This window comes from Dreissena polymorpha, chromosome 7 (assembly GCF_020536995.1).
Source record: "Dreissena polymorpha isolate Duluth1 chromosome 7, UMN_Dpol_1.0, whole genome shotgun sequence".
Lineage (NCBI taxonomy): Eukaryota > Metazoa > Mollusca > Bivalvia > Myida > Dreissenidae > Dreissena > Dreissena polymorpha.
Genome location: NC_068361.1, coordinates 108,679,647 through 108,688,436, shown reverse-complemented (window position 1 = coordinate 108,688,436; position 8,790 = coordinate 108,679,647). Strand labels below are relative to the sequence as shown.

The following is an 8,790-nucleotide window of genomic DNA, read 5'->3' as shown; positions in this document are numbered from 1 at the left end:
ACAATGAATTTAATAATATTTAATCCATTTGTAAGTTCAAAACAATTTCTTTCAAATAGAAGAAATTATCTGACCATTTGCACTCAAGTTAAGACTTATGTTCAGGTTCCGTTAAAATGCTTTATGAATACACTACCAGTGAGTTTATTTGGTAGGTACATTATGGAAGAAGATCGTGGCGTACATTTTCACATGCATGTTTGTATGTTGAAGCATGTGACAGCACTGTGATACTTAGACTTTCATGATCGCTTTGGGTAATCAGGCCTTCTTCATTTTCTATTGAAGGTTAACAACAATAAGCTAGATTGCGTTCATTTGGACTAGGATTGCATGTTATCTGTGTACCTACTTGCAAAAGGTGACACTGCTATGTTGTTTGTGAAAGAACGAGGTCAAACTATTTTTCTAAAAAATATATGTGTGTTCGCATGCTCAGCATTCATACATTAAGCACTTGTAAATACTTTTAACAAAATGTGGTCTCTGTTTGACTACGGACAAACGAGAATAAAAATATTTGCAGAATAAACATTTTTTGCTTAATGTTTTAAGTTGCAAGGAAATGTTTTTTATTACAACAAATTCAATATACACGGTTTTTAAATAACTCATGTGTCAGCTGCTGTTGATATCCTATGAAATACATAAAAACTAATAACTTCCCTTTATAAAGGTCAATATTCACTTAATTTATTAATTATAAAGCATTTTTATGATGCGAAGCCCGAGTAGAATAAATAGGACAAACACAAAGTAGCACTTAATCTTCAGATTATGTCTTTTCGAAGTTCTAACTACCCCTTGCAGAGCATTCCGAATAATTTCGATTTAGTGCAAAACTACACATTTATGAGAAGGTTGGTGGCGCCAAAGGCTACCGTTTAGGTCATGGAAATGTTGGCGGCATACATTTTCTATGTTCCTTATTATTTAGAAGTTATCATTTTGTTCAAATATGGGTAACAAAACGATCGATTCAAGCACTGCCTTAACAATACTGTGATTGAAGCTGTATTATTCTCTGACAAATGTTGTACGGATTTAGACGAGGTATGCGTCATTTTGTCTGTACGTGTATGCATAAGTGTTTCCGTCCGTAACATTCTTCAGTGCTCAACTCTTACATTTTGCAGTTTTCGTACCACTTGTGAATAATTAATACTCTCAGGTTCTACAGCGCATATTGTCGAGGTTTCGAAATAGCGTTATTGTTATGCCCCCATGCAATAGGAGGCATTAAGCATTTCACTTATCCTCTCGTCCGTATTACCTGCATTTTGAGTTTTGAACTCTTCTTTTACCTCTTGGTGGATCTGGCCCAATTTCACAGTTAAATGACCTTAATTTATAGAGGAAGGATTTATGTCTGCTACGATTTTTACAGACTCATGGCCCATTGTCCGTTGTTATGCCCCCGGTAGGGTGGCATATAGCAGTTGAACTGTCAGTCAGTCAGTCAGTCAGTCAGTCAGTCAGTCAGTCAGTCAGTCAGTCTGTCTGTCCGTCCGTCCGAAAACTTTAACATTTGCCAAAACTTTTGCAATATTGAAGATAGCAACTTTATATTTGGCATGCATGTGTATCTCATGAAGCTGCACATTTTGAGTGTTGAAAGGTCAAGGTCATCTTTCAAGGTCAAAAGTCAAAAATACAATCCAAGGGAAGTAATAAGCTTTAAAAGGGAAATACTTTTTAAACGTTCCAAATGATATATTGAAATATTATTTCAAAGCGGCGCAATAGGGGACATTGTGTTTCTGACGAACACATCTCTGGTTTTTCAACATGGAATATAAAGGCTTGTGTTTACAACCCCTTTTAATAACCGAATGGATCTCGCTTTTCTCATGTATTGTTTGAGTATTTTGTATTTGAAGTCATCTTACTACTACATAAATCTCGCTGAAACTTTCATAGGTGAATAACCAGTATGTGTATGGGATAACAATGTATTTAGTTTAACTTAAGATCACTAAATGTTATGAATTATGTATTACCTTTCAAACCAAAAACAACGAGTTATGTATGCAAATTCTATATCATGGCGCCATATAAAAACAGGCGTTCCTAAAGGCTCCATTCTTTGCCCCTTATTCTTCCTTGCCTAAATTAATGATATCGTTTCTGCTTTCAACTCAAACATCTGGCTCTTTGCCAGTCTCTACATCTTTGTAGGAGATCCAATTATTGCATTAACCACGTTAAACAACTACCTTGCATCCATACAATCGTGGTCCCAGTCTTGGCTTGTATCGTTTTACCCTGACAAAACTGAAACTGTTCTTTTCAGCAGGAAAAGGTGTAAACCACAACACCCAACTTTAATTATCAAGTCTTCGCATATTACAGTAGTTTACATCCACAAGCACCTGGGTCTTACCCTATCATCTGACGGAGAATGGAATGTTCATATCTCATTTCCTCTGGCAAAAGCTTTGGCGACTATTCGGTATCATCAGGACTCTTAAATTCTTCATAAATCGCTCATGTCTCGAAAATATAAATTCACTCTCGGAAAGAAGGAAGCAACATCGCCTACTTCTATTTTATAAAATGACACATGGACTGTCACCACCTAAAATGTCAGATATAATTCCAAATATATACCAAACCCAATCAGACGGATGCAACTTAAGGTAGTTATTTTTTCTTACCCCCCCCCCAAAATACGTGAGTTTAATCAACTAACCTTAACAATACACAATTCTTCTGACTAACAATCATTCAAAATGCATAAAAGTTAATAACAAATCCTCACCTCTTTGTTATTGCAGTTCATGAACTGGACACGCCCTACTAACGTCTTCAAATCGACTGTAGCGGGTTGAACTTCGACCTGTACAGAAAGGTTCTAGTAAACTACTCCTTGTGTTCATGTGGATCTCCAAAAACAATCGAACACTCTTTTAAGATGTCCATATTATACAAAACTCAGATCCCACTGCTTTGCCGATAGAAGGTGCCCTGTTACTACACATAATCTGTTAAATGGCTTCGACTGATTCTCTTGTGAAGAAAGTGAATTCTGCTCCGCGCTGTACAGCGTTAAACCATAGCAACGAAGCGTTTTGCGACATACGTGTAATCGGCTCTCCACTGTTCTACAACAGACCGTGTACCAGGTTTACATATAAAATAAGTTGTTGTTTTTTTCAAGTGTATATATTTAGTATTTCTCTTAAATACCAACTACTCCTACCCTTTTCACGTGTAAACTAAACACAGTTCGTCTTCTTACCACACTGTTTACAGTCTCAACTCCACACAAACGGAGATGAATTTATATAAGTGTCACATCGACCTTGTTTTCCAATCCAAAGCACATTCAATTTTGTTATATAAAGGGATTTGTTAACAAATAAGCGAAGTGATAATTTAAAAAATGTAATAAATTCAAACTTGAATATATTTTATCCCATTAACGAAATAACACAAACGGCTTATTATAAAAATATATAAAAAGTATCGTTTCATTTATTAAAATAAAAATCGAAATTCAACAAGATTAACAAAAACGACGTGCGTGAAAAACATAGGATATTAAATGCTGAATTGCTCAATGAAATTATGAGCTCGTTTTTTATTTGCTCCCAACGGAAAAGAAGGCAAAACATTTTATTCAACGATTTTTCTTGATATAATCATTATTTTATATTGTTTCAAATGTTACAGGTTTCAAAATTGCACTGAATCGTCATCACAGTGCTTGTTCGAGCTCAAAGTTCCACTGTCAATGAAAGATTTCGAAATGATGGACTTGTCACAAATAAACTTTATTTAAAGTCGCGAAAAATCTCGGTGGATCCCGTTAATTTGATTGTTGCGTTAATTGCATTAACCTGGACCTAATCTGTCATGAAATCAGAACGACCTAATATGTCATTGTCATGAAATCACAGAAACCTAGTCTGTCATGAAATCACAGCGACCCAATCTGTCATGAAATCACAGCGACCTAATTTGTCATGAAATCACTACGACCTAATCTGTCATGAAATCACTTCGACCTAATCTGTCATGAAATCACTTCGACCTAATCTGTCATGAAATCACAGCGACCCAATCTGTCATAATATCACAGCGACCTTATCTGTCATGAAATCACAGCGACCTTATATGTCATGAAATCACAGTGTGAAGACCATTAATCATTTAATGTTGCGATATATAAGGTGAAATGCGAATAATTTATAACTGCGTTGCCGTACGAAAATACGTGTTCAAGTTATATTGTCATAAGACTACGCAATACAGGAGGAATAATTTTTTCTAAAGGACCCATTCAAGATTACCGGTCTTTTATGTATTCATACAATTTATTGGGAATGTTTCTAAAAGTTCGTATTTGACAAACGCCAAACACCCTTACATTTGTTGACTAGGTGCTTTTTGCGACTTGATCATGCAGAATGGTCAGAGAGCATGTGTACGTGCAAATAATGAGTTCTTTAGTAAATGGTTTAATTGATCCAGGAGTAATTATATGGTTCTACGGCTTAGTATATGACAAGAGCATGGCATATCTCTTGCAATCTCGATTGGCTCGAAGGAGTTACAACACTGCAGTAGTAAGATATATGATATATAGAGTGTTTCATTACACATACAATTATTGGTGCACAATTTAAAAGCAAACATGTAGTATTCACAACAATTTCACGATAATTTATATCTATATTCAAGAAACAACGTGCACGTTTCCATGACGTTAGTGACATTGGTATAGCAATACCTTTAACAATTGGATAATTAATACATAGTGTATTCCTTAATTACTAGCAACGCGTCTCCTCCTTGCATATATTTCAATGTAGCTATCGAAAATGAACGGGTATAAACCGTCTTTCAATGGAGGCGGTTGCCTCGTCGGTGCCATTATAAAGGTCTTCAATGCGCACAAAATTCATCATTTCAGTAAGCCAACTATCAAAACGTGTATCCACAGTACTTTGAAACAAAGATTGACTTTGATTGGCTTTTAATTTTTAATTGCAGTTGATTTCATGCGGCAATTTTCAATTAAATCTGACTGCTGTTTGATGTCCTGCAAAAAGTGTTGAACCTTTTCCTTCTGTGCTTGTATTTGTTCGCATATCAGTTTCTTCCTATCATTAATTTCCGACACCAATTCTTTCTCAAGCTGTTCATATATGGCATAGAGCTTCTGTCTGGTAGTTTTAAGCCATGATAATGCTTTATTTTCTGATTCTGATATCAATTCTTCGTGTTTGCATTCCTGTTCTAAAAAGCTCTTGCCTTGCTGTTGCAATGTACACAACACTGTTTTCACTTCAGAACAATCGCCTTTTATGGCATTCAGTTTATCAGACAGTAAATTAAAGCGGGTATATACGATTTTTATATGTGCTGAATTGTAAAATATTGATACAAATATGTTATAATAACACACAATATGCAAGAAAAATGATACATTTAAGACGAATTTCATAAAATACAGCAAATACAAATTAGCGCCCCGAGCCGATTGTGACGAAGACAATTCGTAATTATTTTCCTACAATAACCGATGCATTCGTCTTTTTAGTAAGTGTTCGTGTGTCGTATGAATCGATATCGCTGCAGGAATTTCAAATGAACCGTTAAACTAAATTTAGATTCACATCGTACATGCATGATATACATGCTGGCGAATTCGGCTGTACAGCCTTTTTTGATTTCAGAATTAAATATCTGGCTTATTTAGCATTTTTCGACACATGTTCTTCTTAACTTTTATTTTAGTTTATATTGAAATAAATGTATAATAAGTTTTTACGCATTTTATATTAATAAATAAATATTTAACAAGATCGTATATACCCGCTTTAACTTCCTTACACATTCTGTGATAAGCTGTTACACACTCAACACAGCATGTCACATCGTGGTCTTTAACAGGTAGACCACTTCTTCCTTTTCGTGTTTTGGACAGGCAATCAAGCTCTTCAGAATGTCCTGTATCTCCTGTGGGGAAACATCGGCAAGGTCACAAAACTTGTGGTCCTTTAATGATCTAAACCTTGCATGATCCTGTTTACAAGAGTCACAAAGTGGTTATCCACAATCTCTGCAGTATACAACTCCCTCTTCCTCTCTGTTGCCAATAAGACACGGTCCACACAACTGTCTTCTTTCCTCCATTTAAAAAAAATAAACACAGCGTCGATTGTGTGTACAGCGGTTCTATATCGAAACTAGAGGGGCGTTATATCGGATAATGAATGTTTACGTGTTCGTAATCTGTCTTCGTGTAAGGATAACGCTTAATCGGCCTTTCAAATATTGATTAGATAGTTTACGAAGCAATTCAATTGTCAGCCATCATCATTATGATCATCAGTTTACGGGACAATACCATTGCCGGCCATCATAATTATTATCATCATCATGCGCAACAGCAATTATAATGGCTTTATGAACATGTTCATGTGATCCTATTTCTTACATTTTTTTCATCCTCCTACACTTTATTATTATTATGATCATCATATTGATTATATGCACCATAATCACCACATCGTCATTATTTACATTTTATTTAATTATGCGTCTTATAAAACCTACGTTTATTTTTATGTTTCTAAGAGAAGCAATAATCCAAAAAAAGGAGGATATTTTTTTAAGGGGTTTAAAGGGATCTTTTCACGGTTTGGTAAATTGACAAAATTGAAAAAGTTGTTTCAGATTCGCAAATTTTCGTTTTAGTTATGACATTTGTGAGGAAACAGTATACCTGAACATTAACCATAGTCCAATATAGCCATTATATGTATCTTTTGACGATTTGAAAACCTAAAAATTATAAAGCGTTGCAACGCGAAAAGATTGAATAATTTGGAGAGATCTGTTTTTGTCGTTTAAATTTACGAAACTACGAAGATTGCTTATATATGGTATAAAATACTTAAACTGTATATACCTGGCGGAATAGAGAGGGCTAGTGCGTTTTTACTTCAGACTATCTCCAGGACTCCGGGGGTCACTGGTTCGAGCCCTGGTACCGGCTACTTTATTTTCCTTTTTTTAATTTTATTCTTGATTTTTTACTGGAGCTTTTTAGATCCAATGTTTACATTTATCAATTTAAAGCATTTAATGACAAACTTTAAAATATGCCAAAATCTGTGAAAAGGCCCCTTTAATGATAAATATGGATTTATCAAGATTAAGATGATCAAGATAAATGATATTGATTCTATTCAATACTAAGTTATCTTTGCATTTTAGTATAACTTCTGTTAAGGTGTCCTTAAAATACAGGTCCAGAGAGTTTATTTGGTAGAAACATTATGAAAGAATATCGTGGCGTTGATTTCCACATATGTTGAATCGTGACAGCACCGTGATGCACTAATTTGCCCTTTCGACCATAAGGACGTCTTGTTTTACATGTTCAACGTTAGACAGCAATAATCTGCAGTGCGATTACTTGCGCTAGGATTGCATGTAATTTGTGTGCCTACTTGCAAAAGGTCATGCTGCTTTGGGGTTGGTAGACTTGTTTGATAAGCACGACATCGAACGATTCGTCTAAAAACAAAATATATGTCAGTATTCACCGCGGCGACGCATGATAAGTTTTAAGCATATTATTTCGAACATTTGTTTAAGCAGCACATACAGAAATAACCAGCAAGAGATCGAGTTTCAATGTAATACGATGAAGACAGAAATAGTATAAAGTTAAGAACAGCTTGCAAAAAAGCGCAATGAATACATAATGTATTTACAGTATTAGCAGCTCCATATATGTTCATTAAACCATGGTATGTACTTACAACAGTTGAACATATAAATGATTAAATGATACCACAATAACGATTTGTTTTTACGACCACAGCAGGCAAAACGTCGCCTATCATGATCCACGATTCAACTGTTTTGATATTTGTGAATATTTTATATGCATTATATATTTGTGACGTGTAACAAGGAAATCTAATATTAACAATTCCAGCCAACTTAACGATTGCCCTTATAATAAAACTATTTATCATACGACCGCATTGATAAATCTGCCTGCTATAACGCTGCATGATATATTTTGTTATCTCAGTTCAACAGGAAGTTCGTTTGTCATAGTACTAGGAATCAACTATAAAGTAATCATTTTTAGTAAGATCGAAGCAGATTCAACAAAACAAACAATTTTATACCAATATGTAATACATTTTCAATACAAAATGCAACACAAACAATGAAAAATACGTTTAACAAATATTAAACGCAAGTGCCCATGACGTCGTTATTAACACGTCAAATGACAAAATCGTATTTTTTCCCGCTAAAAAATGCAGCTTTTTAACGTTTTTTCATTATTTCTTTAAAATCGGGGACGTAGAGGTATGATAAATTGAAAAACGGTTACTAACTGATCTTTTTGTAATATATCTGGCTCTATCTATTATGCTAAGCCTTGCGGGATTTATTACAGAAAGATCAGGCAGTAACCTGTTATTCTATATGTACCGTGCCTGCGCTGATTGTTAACAAACAACTTGAAATCCGTGATAGGGGGGAAATGTAAAAGTCTACTGAAAAATACCATCAAAATCATATTATAAATCCTGAGCTAAAAGCTTAATAAACAACTATCTTATCACAGGGATAGTTGAGAAACCCCTTAAATAACCTTCATGAAACCAATATAAGAGCATTACCCATAAGCTTAAACTCTCATCACCAGTTAATGTCGAAGATTGGTAAAAATTGTGAAACCAGCCTTCTAAAGTAAAGGATTTGATCCACACTCACATGTAAACCTCGTTCGAAACACTATACAGGTGG

The 8,790-nt window shown here is 34.8% G+C and overlaps 1 long non-coding RNA gene across 1 annotated transcript; it reads right to left on the bottom strand.

Moving 5' to 3' along the window:
- Window positions 1–4,564: 4,564 nt before the first annotated feature.
- On the bottom strand, window positions 4,565–6,207 carry LOC127838522 (uncharacterized). Its single transcript, XR_008029841.1, has 2 exons — window positions 5,824–6,207; window positions 4,565–5,370 (listed from the first exon to the last, which is right to left on the bottom strand). It is a non-coding gene; the product is annotated as an uncharacterized LOC127838522 (long non-coding RNA).
- Between the last annotated feature and the right edge of the window lie 2,583 nt (window positions 6,208–8,790).